The sequence below is a fragment of the Nerophis ophidion genome, linkage group LG03 (assembly GCF_033978795.1).
Source record: "Nerophis ophidion isolate RoL-2023_Sa linkage group LG03, RoL_Noph_v1.0, whole genome shotgun sequence".
NCBI classification, from domain to species: Eukaryota; Metazoa; Chordata; class Actinopteri; order Syngnathiformes; family Syngnathidae; genus Nerophis; species Nerophis ophidion.
This window is the reverse complement of record NC_084613.1, coordinates 35678952-35694941: the sequence shown is the minus strand read 5'-3', so window position 1 is coordinate 35694941 and position 15990 is coordinate 35678952. Positions and strand designations below refer to the sequence as shown.

General features: G+C 42.9%; 1 long non-coding RNA gene across 1 annotated transcript; it reads left to right on the top strand.

Annotated features, from left to right (window-relative positions):
• Positions 1–67: 67 nt before the first annotated feature.
• On the top strand, positions 68–14622 carry LOC133549537 (uncharacterized). The gene is made up of 3 exons (XR_009806103.1): positions 68–109; positions 13336–13508; positions 13612–14622. It is a non-coding gene; the product is annotated as an uncharacterized LOC133549537 (long non-coding RNA).
• Positions 14623–15990: the final 1368 nt, after the last annotated feature.

Below are 15990 nucleotides of genomic sequence, written 5' to 3'. Positions count from 1 at the left end.
CATGCTAACTTATGTGTGATTGGCTGTCCCCGCTGTCACTCCTTCTGCTTGTAAAAGCTAGCCTACATGCTATTTGCTAGCGACCGGACGAGAGGCAGTGCAACTCGGTGTAAGTTGTAAGTTCTAACTAGTAAGTAAGTGTAAGTTGTAAGTTGTAAGTTGTCAACATGTTCGGCATTTGTTGTTCCTGGCACACGGTAGCTAGATGGATTTTAATATCAGTGCTGTGATTTACATTGTGTTTGTGTCTGTTTGCGTGCGTGTGTGCTGTAGGTTTTGAAGGATGTCAATGAAAAGAAAACTGGATATAAGAGACTTCTTTAGGAGTCAAACTGTAAGTTACTTCAAGGGTGTATAGAGGCTCAACAATATTGACTAATTCAACAATATATCACTCCAGTCACACCCCTTAGAGTGCTATAATATATATAACGGGACGGCGTGGCGCAGTGGGAGAGTGGCCGTGCGCATTCCGAGTGTCCCTGGTTCAAATCCCACCTAGTACCAACCTCGCCACGTCCGTTGTGTCCTGAGCAAGACACTTCACCCTTGCTCCTGATGGGTGCTGGTTGGCGCCTTGCATGGCAGCTCCCTCCATCAGTGTGTGAATGTGTGTGTGAATGGGTAAATGTGGAAGTAGTGTCAAAGTGCTTTGAGTACCTTGAAGGTAGAAAAGCGCTATACAAGTACAACCCATTACAACCCATTTATAATGAGCATATACCATGGACTGGAGTGATATATTGCTTTTATAAAACGGTTACAAATAAAGGCGATATGAAATAGGAATCCTCAATCAATTGAATGTAGTTTTATTCAACCAGAAATACATATTATCCAATAAAATAGCCTCACTGTGGAAGAAATAGTCCCACCTATCCAGACGTCAGCTCCAAATTAGCACTGCTTCTCGTCTTTTCCTCCGCTTTTTTTCAGGTGAAAGTCAATGCTCAGTCCCCTTTACCATTGTTAACCTTCCCCGGAGGTGAAAGTTAACCTTAAACATGTGAATTCAACTACTTTAGTCCGTTTTTTAACATCGTAAAAACATCAGCTGTCTTTTACTACAAACTGCAACAGTCCGTTGTCATGGATACATGACAACAACTTCCATTCATACCAGTCATGCGTGCCTGAGGCGGAGTGATAGCCTACGCTGTGATAAGGCTTTAGAATATTTAAACCATGGTTAACAGCCAATCAGATCGCCGGATTTCACCTTTCCGTTTTATTTTTGAAATTATTTTTTAGTTTCATGTATTTGTGTACAAGTGAGCAACGGTTTGAAAATACCAAAGTGGTGGAAATACAATAAACCCTCACTAGATGATCATGTGATTTTACAATGCTAAAATATAATTCATTAATATGAAGTAATATTCATATATAGTAAAATGCTTTTTGCTCAGGCAGTAACTGTACCATCAAGCTCTATGGTCATTGTCCTTAATGTATCTGTCATGCATCAACATATTTTTGGCCAGCAGTTCATTTCTGTGATGGACCGGCGGAGGCATGTGTTTGGCTCTTTCAAATAGGAACAACCAGTGGACACTAATCTGCTTGTATTTGAGTATTAGTGACAAACATATCCACAGTACAAAAGCAGCAATAGAAAGAAGTATAGTTGAAGGGAAAAATTGTGAGTGATTTAAACACAAGTTGGGGAAAAGATTATTCCAATTCATTTATCTTTATTTACAATGTTGTATTGCATGAATGTATTTCTGATGTTGTTGATGGACAGTAGGCTATGTTAATTGACAGTATGATGCACAGTTGCACTACAGCCCTACACTAAAGAGTAAAGATGAGAACTATTCCAAGTTGTCTCCTTTCCTTTCATTTTAGTTGCTTTTCCCTATAACATCTACATGACATGAAATTATGATTGCTAATGTAAAAAAAAAAAAAAGGAAACTTTCAGAGTGCTGACTTGGAGCACTTTTGTGTCCAATCTCAAAATCAAACCTACTCCCTTGGTCTCCATTAACTTGGTCAACGACTCGCGAGACAATGAAGAGAATAAACCATGTAATTCATTATGCCCCTGTTAGTCTATTTTTTTATATAAATGTATTAGCCCCATAGAAAGAAAAAACAACCAATATGTTTCTGGCTTCAAATCAACTCTCGATAATTTCCACTTCCTGCCCACGCTGAATCACTCGCTGTGTCACAGTCCGCATGGGCTGCTGCAGGTGCGTGACGACAACTCACTGAATCACAGATCCCGAGTGAACGAACTACGGAGTAAACGATCGGTCCCTTTTAACCATCAAGACCGATCATGAATGATGATTCAGTGGCACTCACTCACTGGTTATTGGGGGCGGGACCATCGACGTCGGCGAGTCAGGAAAGAATCAATGAAAACTGAATTTGTGTCTTTGTGAGCCTGATTTTCTGTATGTTGTAGTTAGTTATTTTAATGAATATTGCACTGTTAAATCTTACTGTAATTGTGCACTACTGTTCGGTTTGTTTTGTGCATTTAGTTTTTATCTTGTCCAGAGAATTTGCTTTTACATGTTATATGTGTCCACAATATGTGTATAGTGTTTTGACGTGTCAATCAAGTGGGTTATAGTAATACAGTGCACATTGAAAGCTGATGAATCCACTTGTGTTACCCGTAATTTACACCCGCGACCGTGAAAGGGACAAGTGGTAGAAATTAATGGATGGATCAATCAAAAAGCTATTAAGATCCATCCATCCATCCATTTTTTTCCGCTTATCCGAGGTCGGGTCACGGGGGCAGCAGCCTAAGCGGAGAAGCCCAGACTTCCCTCTCCCTAGCCGCTTCATCCAGCTCCTCTCGGGGGATCTCGAGGCGTTCCCAGGCCAGCCGGGAAACATCTGCTCAGGAAGGCGTTTGGGTGGCATCTTGAGCAAATGCCAGATGGGGTGGTTCGGGCATCTGCTCAGGATGCAACCCGAAAAGAAAGCTTGTAACATCCATCCATCCATTCTGTACCGCTTATCCATTTTGGGGTCGCGGGGGATGCCGGAGCCTATCTCAGCTGCAATCGGGCGGAAGGCGGTGTACACCCTGGACAAGTAGCCAACTCATCGCAGGGCCTACACAGATAGACAGACAACATTCATACTCACATTCACACACTAGGGCCAATTTAGTGTTGCCAATCAACCTATCCCCAGGTGCATGTCAGTTGAGAGCAATTCCTTTGGTATGTACCACCTTTTGACCAGCAATAGGCGCTGTTGCACCACTAATGCTTTCAGATGTGACAGAAAGACTTATTTATCCCACAATGGGATAGGGTCTAGCAAGCCCGGGCGAGCGGTAGAAAATTGAAGGATGGATCGTATCGGGACGTTCCTCAACGTTGACCTACGCCCACATTGGACCACCCAGCAGAGAGTATAAGTAAATCAGTTTGCAAAATGGAGGTAAGCAAGGGTGTCTTTTTTGCTTTGGCGCACTATTTTGCAATATGTGTGACAGACAAGGAAGGAAGTAACATTATTTTTTTTTTTGTAATGGGTTATGCTCTGTTTTAGTGATGGTTAGATGAAGCCTCAGGAGGCATTGAACCCTTTGAGACACGTGTCAAACTCAAGGCTCGGGGGCCAGATCCGGCCCAACATGTCATGTAACGTGGCCTACGAAAGCTAATGAGGATACTTCATCTTTCTTACTAAATATTTTTATTGTTTCCATTTTGACAGAAAAAAATTCCACGTGTTATATGTGCAAATATTCAGTTGTTATTGGTGTGAATCTTTGGGCACCACGCCATTCAATTGCGATTCTTGGGGTGAGGATTTGATTCATAATCTATACTCGATTGAACACAATTCTTGATTCAGACTGATTTTTGCAATATATTATTTGGTATAATAACACCATAACAAAACAGCCTACAAAACCTTTTGGTTGCTGACGTATGACACATACATGCACCAAGTAAGCATTGAGATTACCTAAAAAAAATATACACAAATTTTTTTAAATACATTTGTAAAAAAAAAAAAAAAAAGAAAATACAAAAAACTTATGATTTTTGAAAATTACAAAAAAAATCGGAATTCGAATGTGATTAAAAAACACATTTTTTTTATCACCCCAAAATTTTATATACCATATGATGGGTTGTAAAAATAACATCTGCTTGTCATCTTGACTTACGATTTCAAAGCAAATTAATCAATTTGTACGTACAAAAATCAAATAACCAAATTCCTAGGCAATAATATGAGGCGATTATACTTTTATATTCTTACATTCAGTGTTTCAAGCGGCACTCTGACTGCAATGAGGCCTTCCATGAAAACAAGTTCGCCAAGGCCTTGTCAATTATCAATTGGTTGGTGAATTTTACAAAGCTTCAATGCAAGTGCCACCTGTTGGTCAAATATATGATTACAAGAAGCTGTATCTTAACCACGTAAAGTGACAATGACGATGAATCACACTGACGAAATGGTTTTGCTGGTTAAATGAACAAAACATGATAAGATATGTTTTATGTGTTATATATGTGTGTTTGTATTTTGCCAAGATGGTAGAATCATGTGTTTTTCTATCACCTTAAGGAAACGGCATAACAAGGAAGATGACAAATAAATTTCACCTGGACCATTATGTACAGAATAAAGGAGAGTTAGTAAATTTTTTATTTAATGTGATATGTATATACTTCCTTTTATATACAATATATGGTTTACTCCTGTCTTTACTTGCCGGCCTCATCACCTTGTCAATCACAACTATACTTAAACACTCGCTGAACCAACACAGCTGATAATTAGGACATACGATTACACCTACCAAAAAAACTTTATATTAAACATATGCGAAAAAAACATGCACCTGGGGATAGGTTGATTGGCAACACTAAATTGGCCCTAGTGTGTGAATGTGAGTGTGAATGTTGGCCCTGTGATGAGGTGGCCCGCCTCCGTCCAAATGCAGCTGAGATAGGCTCCAGCACCCCCTGCGACCCAGAATGGGACAAGTGGAAGAAAATGAATAACTGGATGTGCTATTACGATTATATATATATAGTTCAGGGGTGGACCCCGAGATGCAGAGAATGGAGGCAAGGTTAGCAATAGTGACAAAAATAAAATATTTAATAAGTCAAAATGGTAACTAAGGAAGATGGGGCAAACGTGCACACCATGGGAAATATAACAAAGGTAGTCTCTCTCAGAGGCTGGCAGGGAAAAGGCCAGGACGCACACAGCGTGGCAAAACTAGTCCTCAAAACAAGAAGGCTAGAAAAAACAAAACCACAACAAGGTCAAAATACATGAATATAGGAGAGCAACATACCAGGTGAGCTGAAGGCAACAGGAACATGTCAGAGTGGAGTTAAGGAACAATAGTCGGCAGGGACCAGCTGGCGGTGAAGCGCTTAAATACTACCGGGACGTGATTGGCAGCAGGTGTGCCTAGTGAGGGCCAATAGACTGGGGAAAAAGACTGACAAACCAGATGAGGAGGCAGGTAGAATACAACAAACACAACAGTACTCCCCCCTTAATGGACGCCACCTGGCGGCTTACCTGGCTTCTCGGGAAAATGTTCATAAAAGGCCGTGAGGAGAGAAGGGTCAAGGATAAGTGAACGCGGGACCCAAGATCGGTCCTCGGGGCTGTAACCTTCCCAGTCGACCAGGTACTGGAAACCCCTGCCCTTTCTTCTCACGTCAAGAATGGCCTTGACTGTGAACGCCTGATCCAATCCAATCCACTTTATTTATATAGCACATTTAAACAACAATAACGTTTCCAAAGTGCTGCACAGCCATGTTAAAAACAATATTATGCTCCACCAATGACTGAATAAAACAAAAAATGAATAAAAATAAAAACAATAAAAACAATATAAAAACAAATATGATTAAAAACTATTTTAAAGGGTAAAATCAATTAAAACAGTGAAATAAAAATCAAAGTGTATAAAAAACACAGGACAACAGAGGACAGAGGACGACACAACTCACGTAGTGTTAAAAGCCAAAGAATAAAAGTGGGTCTTAAGACGAGACTTAAAACACTCCACTGTGGAAGCAGTTTGAACATGGAGCAGCAGAGTGTTGCAGAGCTTAGGGCCGACCACAGAGAAGGCCCTGTCTCCCCTGATCTTAAGTCTGGTCTTGGGCACCACGAGCTGGAGCTGGCTTTCGGACCTCAGAGCGCGCGCAGGGATGTAAATTTGGATGAGGTCCGAGATATATTGAGGTGCCAGTCCATGTAAAGATAAGCCTGGGAGGAGGAGGAGGCACTTCTGGAGGACTCAAGGGACTGGAGGACACGGGCTTAGCAGGGAGACATGGAAGGCTGGATGGATCTTGAGAGAGTCCAGAAGATGAAGACGAACCGCTGAAGGGTTGATGACTTTCTCGATGGTGTACGGTCCAATAAATCGTGGCTGCAGTTTTTTGGAGGAAACTTGGAGGGGTAAATCCCGAGATGATAACCATACCTTCTGACCGGGCTTGTAATCAGGTGCTGTGCTGCGGTGGCGATTGGCGAGACGCTGATTGCGCTCCGAGGTGCGTGACAGTGCGGACCGGGTATTCTGCCAGGCTTGACGTGCACGGCGTAGGTGGGCAGCCACGGATGGAATAGCGACCTCAGATTCCAGGGAAGGAAAAGCAGGAGGTTGGTAACCGTAGGCAGAGTGGAAAGGGGACATACCTGTTGCCAAGCTGATGAGAGTACTCAATCCAAGGTAGACTGAGCGCCCAGAAGGCTGGCTGTTGGTGGCAAACGCAGCGGATGGCAGCCTCCAGATCTTGATTGGTGCGCTCCGTCTGACCGTTAGTCTGTGGGTGGTAACCAGAAGAGAGGCTTGGAGATGCTCCCAACGAATTGCAGAAAGCTTTCCAAACTGCCGAAGAAAATTGTGGTCCCCTGTCCGAGACTACATCCAACGGAATACCATGCAGCCGGAAAATGTGGCGTGTAATTAAGTCTGCAGTCTCGAGTGCAACTTGTGAAGAGGGAGGAAATGTGCCATTTTGGAAAATCGGTCCACTATTGTCAGTATTACAGTGTTGCCATTAGATGGTGGAAGTCCTGTAACAAAGTCCAATGCCACATGAGACGACGGGCGGGAGGGTATGGGAAGTGGTCGTAGAAAGCCAGCTGGTGCCCGATGGGAAGCCTTATTGCGGGCACAGGTGGAACAGGCAGAAACATACTCCATCACATCAGTCTTGAGAGTAGGCCACCAGAAGTGCTGGGCTAGGAGAAAGCAGTACGAGTAATGCCTGGGTGGCAGGCGATCTTGGAGTTGTGGCCCCAGTTCAAGACCTCCGATCGGAGTTCAGGAATGACGAATAACCGCCCCAGAGGACAGTTCTTAGGAGATGGGACCTTCTTGAGTCCCTAAATCACGCGACTCTCGATGTCCCATTGTATAGCTCCCAGCACTTGTGAAGGAGGGATGATGGTCTCAGTCTTGACCTCCTCCTCGGGGCCGGCGTACATCCTGGACAAAGCGTCAGGCTTACCGTTCTGGGAGCCGGGTCGGAAGCTTATGGTAAAGTTGAACCTGGTGAAGAATAATGTCCACCTGGCTTGCCTTGGGTTAAGCCGTTGAGCAGTGCGGATGTACGCCAGATTCTTGTGGTCCGTGAACACAACAAACGGAGTCTCCGAGCCCTCCAGCCAGTGCCTCCCTTCCTGCAGCACTAAGACAACAGCGAGTAGTTCTCTATTACCTATGTCGTAGTTGCGTTCAGCAGGAGTCAGGCGACGTGAGAAGAAGGCACAGGGGTGCAGTCTCTGGTCGGACGTAGAGCGCTGGGAAAGAACAGCTCCCACGCCGGAGTCGGAAGCATCAACCTCGACAAAAAAAATGAGTGGACACGTTAGGGTGGACGAGGACAGGTGCCGAAGTAAACAACTTGAGTTTATCAAAGGACCTCTGTGTCTCAGAGGTCCACAAAAACGGGAGCTTGGTAGATGTAATCTTAGTAAGTGATTCAGCTACTTCACTAAAATTACGGATAAAACGGCAGTAAAAATTAGCAAAACCTAAAAATCTTTGGAGGTGCTTCCTAGTGGTGGGTGTGGGCCAATCGACCACCGATTTGATCTTCGCGGGATCCGCTCTGAGTTGACCCTTCTCCACAATGAATGCCAAGAACAGAACGGAATCAGTATGAAACACGCATTTCTCAGCCTTGACAAAAATTCTATTCTCGAGAAGACGTTGGAGAACTAAACGAACATGCTGGACGTGAAGTTCGGGGGTAGCTGAAAAAATAAGGATATCGTCCAGGTAAACGACCACAAAACGATCGAGCATGTCACGAAGAACATCATTGATGAGGTTTTGAAAAACCGCCGGCGCATTGGTGAGGCCAAAAGGCATGACCAGATATTCAAAATGACCCAGTGGAGTGTTACAGGCGGTCTTCCATTCGTCCCCCTGCTTTATTCTGACAAGGTGATAAGCATTGCAGAGGTCCAAATTGGTGAAATATCTGGCAGTATGTAAGGGGTTAAACGCAGAATTGAGAAGCGGAAGGGGATACTTATTCTTAATCGTAATGAGATTAAGGGTCCGATAATCAATACAAGGACGGAGTGTCTTATCCTCCTCTACAAAAAAAAATCCGGCGGCTAGAGGAATGTTGGAAGGGCGGATGCGACCCGAAGCGAGTGACGTGGTAATATAGTCCTCTAATGATTCACGTTCAGGTCTAGAAATATTATAAAGACGGGACGAGGGAAGTGTGGCACCCGGGAGAAAATTAATGGAACAGTCATAAGGACGGTGTGGTGGTAAGGACAATGCGCGGTCCTTACTGAAGACCTCCTTAAGATCATGGTATGTAGTGGGGACAACCGACAAATCTATGGCTTCCGGGGTAACCATACATGCGGGCCCGATGCGAGGGCATGCGGACTGGAGACAGTGTGTGACAAAAATTACCCCAATTAACGACTCTAGTCTTGACCCAGTCAATCTGGGGGTTATGCTGAGCTAGCCAGGTAAGTCCGAGCACAACAGGAGCAGAGCGGGAGGGAATGACGAGAAAACAAATGGACTCAAAATGGTTACCAGATAATTTAAGAGTTAATGGCTCAGTCTGATGAGTCACGCTCGCCAGGCGGCCCCCGTCGAGGGAAAGGACCACCCTAGATACGTGTAATTCAGAAACGGGAATAGATAAACGTTTAAGAAGTGTTTCATCAATAAAATTGTCATCTGAACCAGAGTCAATAAGGGCACGAATGTCAAAGTGCTTAGTAATATCCCAGGTGAGCGTGCCAGTGAGTTGAAGACGTGACAGAGTCTGACCTGTAGATGGCGGTGGAGGAGCAGGAGAAGCCACTGGAACCTGTGTTGCTGGGGTGCGGCGAGTGGGTGGAGCTTGGGGTCGCGGTGGTGATGAAGCTTGGGTGCGCGGAGTTGATGAAGCTTGAGAACGGTGGCGGGATGTACGCAGAGAGCAGCGATTCAAGCGATGACCGGCCTCTCCACAATACAGGCAAAGCTGGAGACGAAAACGACGATCCCTCTCCGCCTGAGTGAGGCGAGATCCTCCTAATTGCATGGGGTCGTCGTCTCGTGGTATCGGCAAATGGTATCGAAGTGGCAGAAACCTGATGTCCTCCATGGCCACTCCCATAATACGCCGAGGAGCACACCCCTTGTCGTCGGAATCTCTCCCTTTCCCAGTCATCAAGGCGGGACTCCACCTCCACTGCCATAGCGACAAGCTCGTCGAGGCTCTCGGGAGTTTTGAGCGGAATCATTAGTTTTCGGACCCTATCTGCAAGGCCGAGGGAAAATACATCCACCAATGCGGAAGTGGGCCATTCACTTTCAGCCGCCAGTTTACGAAATTCAATAGCGAAGTCCGTGACACTTCGCTGCCCTTGTTGCAGACGTAGAAACGCTCGTGCCGCATCACGCCCTGGCTTCTCACGTTGGAAGATGCTCCTTAAGGCTTTGGAGAAGGCGGCGTATGAGGCGCACACAGGTGAATGACGCACCCACTCTACGGTGGCCCAAGCCGACGCCCTGCCACTCATGTGGGTCATCACGAACGCCACGCGAGCTCTTTCCGAGGGAAAGGAAGCGGGTAAAAGTTCAAAATAGATCTCACATTGCGTGAGAAAAGGGAGCACATCACCGGACTCGCCGGAGAAGCGCTCTGGCTTGGAGAGCGGTGGGCAAGATGCCGGTGAAGTGTCATTAGGCAGAGGAGAATCCTCTGGACGTGGAAGTAACTGCGGGACTGCTGGAACGGCCGTGGACGGAGACATGGCCTGCAGAGCGGTGAGTACACTACTGAGCTGTTGCTCCAATGTGTTGAGGCGGGCATCTTGATGTTCACTCATGGCGTTGACACATGCCCCCAGCAAACCAAATTGTTCCTCCTGTTGCCCCAGACGAATTGCCTGCTGTTGCAATTCCCGTCTGAATGGTTCAGTCTCTGCGAGGTCCATAGAAATGGCCGACTATTTTATTACGATTATATATATCTATATATATATAGTTCAAGGGTGGACCCCGAGATGCACAGAATGGAGGCAAGGTTAGCGATAGTGACAAAAATAAAATATTTAATAAGTCAAAATGGTAACTAAGGAAGATGGGGCAAACGTGCACACCATGGGAAATATAACAAAGGTAGTCTCTCTCAGAGGCTGGCAGGGAAAAGGCCAGGACGCACACAGCGTGGCAAAACTAGTCCTCAAAACAAGGAGGCTAGAAAAAACAAAAACACAACGAGGTCAAAATACAAGAATATACGAGAGCAACATACCAGGGGAGCTGAATGCGAGAGGAACATGTCAGTGTGGAGTTCAGGAACAATAGTCGGCAGGGACCAGCTGGCGGTGAAGCGCTTAAATACTACGGGGACGTGATTGGCAGCAGGTGTGCCTAGTGAGGGCCAATAGACTGGGGAAAAAGACTGACAAACCAGATGAGGAGGCAGGTAGAATACAACAAACACAACATGTGCACTAACACCCGAACATATGCGAGCTTTTGATTTGTACGTATATGTATATATTTTCTTCAAATAATTAGCTGTTCAGTGCTGCATTACCGTTCATAGTTTCTGCCTGAAGAGGCGCGGCTCAAAGTGGGCTTGGGTGACGTTGATGCACAGAGTGTTGGAGGGAGGTGGAAGCGGAAGTGGACCAAGAATTGGTGGCTGACTGTGAGAGTATCAGTTGTTTGAATCTTTTTGGCAGTTGATACAATCTGGGGCGGTAGAGCTGCCGTGCCAGCAACTTGAGGGATTCAGGTTTAATCCCAGCTTTCGCCATCGTCACGTCTGTTGTTTCCTTGGGAGAGACACTTAACCCTTGCTCCTGATGGGCCGTGGTTAGCGCATGCATCAGTGTGTGAATGTGTACGAAGGGTGAATGTGGAAAAGACAAAAAAGAAGGCAGCATGGTGCCTCACAATACGAAAGTCCTGAGTTTGAACACCTGTGGATAAGATAATGTTAAAGTACCCATGATTGTCACACAGTTGATTGGTAACACTAATTTGACCCTAGTATGTGACTGTTGTTTATCCGTGTGGGCCTTGTGAGGTGGGGACTGGTCCACTGACTTCTCCAGCCACCCGAGTGGAACAAGCGGTGGGAAATGGATGGATGAACATAATCTGATTTGTGACTGGATGGAGAAGGAAGGGCATACTGACAGGATGTATGAGGAAGGTATGGACATGGATAGGACTAAAGCCTAGGTGTCAAACCCAAGGCCCGGGGGCCAGATGTGGCCAGTCACTTCATTTTATTTGGCCCTCGAAATCCTGGAAATATGTATCAATAAAGTACTGTAACTGTTGTTACTAAATGTATTATTTATTTCTATTTTGGGAGAAAAAAAATATGTACTCTATGTAATCGCAAATTTTGTTAACTTAAAGGCCCACTGAAACCCACTACTACCGACCACGCAGTCTGATAGTCTATATATCAATGATGAAATCCTAACATTGCAACACATGCCAATACGGCCGGTTTAGTTTACTAAATTGCAATTTTAAATTTCCCTCGAAGTTTCCTGTTGAAATTATCGCGGAATGATGACGCGTATGATGACGTGTGCGTTTGACGTCACCGGTTGTATCGGACATGTTCTTCCAGCCCCACTCACGGCTAAAAGTCGCCCGATGTAATGGCATAATTACACAGTAATCTGGACATCTGTATTGCTGAATCTTTTGCAATTTGTTAAATTAATAATGGAGACTACAAAGAAGAAGCGAACACGGTTGGATTGGACCACACACACAAAGTACAGTGTATTATGGTGGAAGCGTTCCATAGCTATAGCCAGGTAAGAATTAGGCTGATCTTCTGTCGGTGGCGTCGGTGGTTTAATTCAAGTACCCCCTAATCAGAGCAAAGCATTTTTGGTTGAAAAAAAGAGATAAAGAAGTAAAATACAGCACTATGTCTTCAGTTTCTGATTTATTAAAATGTATAACAGTGCAAAACATTGCTCATTTGTAGTGTTTTTTCTTTTACTATTTGGAAAAAAATATATAAAAATAACTAGTGATTCAATTCTAAAAAAGATTTCTACAGATAGAAGTAATCATCAACTTAAAGTGCCCTCTTTGGGGATTGTAATGGAGATCCATCTGGATTCATGAACTTAATTCTAAACATTAATCACAAAAACGAAATCTTTAACATCAATATTTATTAGAACATGTCCACAAAAAATCTAGCTGTCAACACTGAATATTGCATTGTTGCGTTTCTTTACACAGTTTATGAATTTGCATTCATATTTTGTTGAAGTGTTATTCAAAAATCATATTTATAAAGGATTTTTGAATTGTTGCTAAAAAACAGCTTCATTATTGCAGGAGATCAATCTTTAATAGCTGACTATAAACAGTTTAATACACAAATATTTGTATTCAAATTTAGAAACAATTTATAAATTTACACACACATTGACTGAATAAAGTGTCTTTTATCTTATACAGTTCGCACCGAAAATGTATGTCTTCTCATACATCGGAATGCTGTGCAGGTATGTTTCCCCACTAATCTAAGTGTCACTAGTGTATGACATACTTTAGTACTTTTGCATATAATAGATTGATTGGCAACACTAAATTGGCCCTAGTGTGTGAATGTGAGTGTGAATGTTGTCTGTCTATCTGTGTTGACCCTGCGATGAGGTGGCCCGATTGTAGCTGAGATAGACACCAGCGCCCCCAAAGGAAATAAGCGGTAGGAAATGGATGGATGGATATATGACATCATTAAACACACACGTTCAAATGTATCTGTTCTCCCTGCTGAGTAAAGTACACAATGTATAATTATTACATTATTCTGTTACCCCACCTAGGAACCTGCTTGCTGGGCTGTACTGGAATGAAAACTCGAGCCGCCTTATAGCCACTAGACAAGTGGGTGCTGAGCGCTATACAGTACGCTACCCGAAGTATAAAGCAGGGGGCCATGTGGTCAAGAAAATCGCAACAGAGCCAACATACCGTAACTGTAGAGGACACAAAACATGTAAACACTCGACACTTTGTATCATGATAATAATACTGTCAGGTTTCACTCTCCATGAGTTTATTATGTTGTGAGCAGGAACATTTACAATTGTATTTTGCAGGTTACGTAGAAGAATTGATCAGGGAGGTTGTTGCTGGCTGCAGACAGACCCCTGACGAGAGAACAGGAGTCAGCGTCACCGTGGATGTGTCTCCCTTCCTCTGCAATGAACTGGAGAAGCCAGACAAGGAGGAAGCCATCGCCAAGCACAGGAGTCGCTTCGCTAAGCGTTAACTACAGTGGCCATGTGGATTCTGTTGCAGTCACTGCACGTCTTGGAACCCCGTGTAGTCCATCGATGGAAATGTTGTTCTAATCTTATGTACTACACAAGCTGGTAGTGCCACCCTTATCTCCTTTCCCTTATATCCCCAGCAGAAGCGGACAAACTGTCGATATGCTTTATATCGTCCTACCTGGAAGCAGAGGTGGGTAGAGTAGCCAAAAACTGTATTCAAGTAAGAGTACTGTTACTTTAGAGATTTATTACCCAAGTAAAAGTAAGGAGTAGTCACCCAAATATTTACTTGATTAAAAGTAAAAAGTATGTTGTGAAAAAACTACTCAAGTACTGAGTAACTGATGAGTAACCTGATTACGGCAACAAATAATGCACAAAAACATAAAAATAGCAATGAGCAAATTCAAAGCCAGGAATAGCTCTTAAGCAACTAAAGCAATAATATATATTAAATAATAATACATTAAAATAAAAAAATTAAGGCAAATTGAGCCACAATAACTTAACAGCACCATAGGCTCAGTAGGCATTCATTGATTGATTGACTGAAACTTGTATTAGTAGATTGCACAGTACAGTACATATTCCGTACAATTGACCACTAAATGGTAACACCCCAATAAGTTTTTCAACATCAATCAATTATTTAATAAATGACCAAGTCGAGGTGCTCTACCTCATATATACATACACACCATGTATCATATACATACACACACATATCATATATATTAATATGTCCAGGGTGTACCCCGCCTTCCGCCCGATTGTAGCTGAGATAGGTGCCAGCGCCACCCGCGACCTCAAAAGGGAATAAGCAGTAGGAAATGAATGGATGGATATATATATATATATACATATATATATATACATATATATATATATATATATATATATATATATATATATATATATATATATATATATATATATATATATATATATATATATATATATATATATAATTTAGATTTATTTATTTTTCCGTTTTTGTTTACATGTTAAAGGTGTTTTAATGAATATATATGCATGTTTAACACATAGATTCCTATCTTTCATGAAGACAAGAATATAAGTTGGTGTATTACCTGATTGTGATGACTTGCATTGATTGGAATCAGTAGTGCTGAAAACGTCCACGTTTTCAAATGGAGGAGAAAAAAACGTCTTCCTTTCTGTCTAATACCACATGGAAGTTGTTGTTTTTTGGCATCTTATTTGTCCAGCTTCTATATTCGTTTTTATACACTTTACAAGAAATACATTGGCGGCAAACTCCGTAGTTTGCTCGCTTGTTTGCGCTGGCTTTCGGAGACTCTTATTTTGTTAGCGCAGGCGCGATTGAGCGGCACTTTTATTGTGAAGACAGGAACTGTGCGATCAGCCTTTAGGCTTTTGATGGGATGTACGGTTGAAATAAAAAAGTGTCTTTTTTCCTTTACACTTTTGATTGATTGATTTAAACTATTGTTAGTAGATTTCACAGTACAGTACATATTCCGTACAATCGACCACTCAATGATAACACCCCAATAAGTTTTTCAACTTTTTTAAGTCGGATTCGACGTGTGACGGTCACGTGACCGCCTCGCTCTGTTTGATTGGTCCAATGTCACCAGTGACTACATGTGATTGGTGAAACGCAGGCATGCGTAGATCTTACTTTGAAAAACCAAAACAAACATTAATAGATCGACAAAAAAAAGTAGCGAATAACGAGCTTAATGTACATGAATGAATGGAACGGAGTAAAACTAGCGTTTCTTCTCTATAAATATATTCAAGTAAAAGTAAAAGTATGTAGCATAAAAACTACTCTTAGAAGTACAATTTATCCCAAAAGTTACTCAAGTAGATGTAACGGAGTAAATGTAGCGCGTTACTACCCACCTCTGCCTGGAAGTACAAAATAGTTAATAGCAAATTATGGCACCTGTTATTATCCGGACATGGATACACAGTGACTCACTGTTCTCTAAGATACAAAAGACATTGTCATGCATTCTATTCATTTGTCATTTACTGTTGCAGTAAATCGTAAATATTGTTGACATCCACGGTCCATGTATGTAATACTTATATGATATATAATGTCATGTACTTTGTAGCACTCTACATTTCATAGAATAAGAATAAGATAAGAAAGTGCTCATTCTGACTTATCTTCCAAAGGTTGATGGAATAAAGAATTATTTAAAC